General features: G+C 34.2%; 1 pseudogene; it reads left to right on the top strand.

Annotated features, from left to right (window-relative positions):
* Window positions 1–613: 613 nt before the first annotated feature.
* Window positions 614–732, top strand: LOC120605186 (uncharacterized; annotated as a pseudogene).
* The last annotated feature ends 336 nt before the right edge of the window (window positions 733–1068 follow it).

Below are 1068 nucleotides of genomic sequence, written 5' to 3' on the forward strand. Positions count from 1 at the left end.
CTACATTCATAATACAGTTGCTTATAGGGCCACTGAATGGAAGCTTGGAGGAAGGTTGGCCATGTTGCTGTTGTGGCAAAGATGACCATTTGAAGGCTGCCTGCAAGGAGAATCCATCCATAAATAATTCAAAAGCCATCATGCTATAGCAAGGGAAAAGAAGTGCTGGAGTCATTTGAGCCTGGGAAGTGGTTACCCATTTTCAATTCCTTACATAGACTCATAACTATATATAATAAAGTCCACAGGATCAGGACAAGAGAATGTAGCAATATTAAGTAAGACAAAAGAAGCTTTAAAAGAAAGCATATTATTAGAGATGAAAAGGGTTGCCACATAATATTCAATTCACCTGGAGAAATGAAAATTCTAAATTGGTAGGTACTAATAACACACTTTAAAAGACATAAAGCAAAATTGACAGAGATGCAAAGAGACAAGAGGTAGAGCTGCCAGACATATCTGAGAACTGAGTGGGAGATTTTAACTTATCTTTCTCAGAAATTAAAAAATTAAGCAGATTAAACAAAATCAGAAAGGATATAGTGTATTTCAGTAACATAATTGATAATCTTGGTCCTACAATCTTAGGAAATTTTAAAACATACTTCTAGTCTACAGCCATGCCACACTGAACAAGCCTGATCCCATCTGATCTCGGAAGCTAAGCAGGGTCGGGTCTGGTTAGTACTTGGATGGGAGAACACCTAGGAAGACCAGGTGCTGCAGGCATAAAAAATAAAAAATAAGGGATTGTAAGCTGACAAGGTCTTTGCAATCTGTGAGGTCAACCAAAGGTTGCCTCACCTAAAAAAAAAAAGTGTCTTTAAAAAAACCATACTTCTAAAAAATTTATAAATTTAAAGAAGAAATTATAATAAAAACATATAATTGTTTATATTAAACAGTAATATAAAACAAATAATTTGTAAAGTGTGGCCAGAATAATAATTTGAGGAAAATATGCACTCATGAATGCAAATATTAAAACAAGAAAGGCCAAAAATTGAAGAAGTAAGCATTAAACTCAAGACATTAGAAGACTAGCCAAATAAACTCCTTCAAAGA

This window comes from Pteropus medius, unplaced genomic scaffold (genome assembly GCF_902729225.1).
Source record: "Pteropus medius unplaced genomic scaffold, Ma_sr-lr_union100, whole genome shotgun sequence".
In the NCBI taxonomy this organism is placed as follows: Eukaryota; Metazoa; Chordata; class Mammalia; order Chiroptera; family Pteropodidae; genus Pteropus; species Pteropus medius.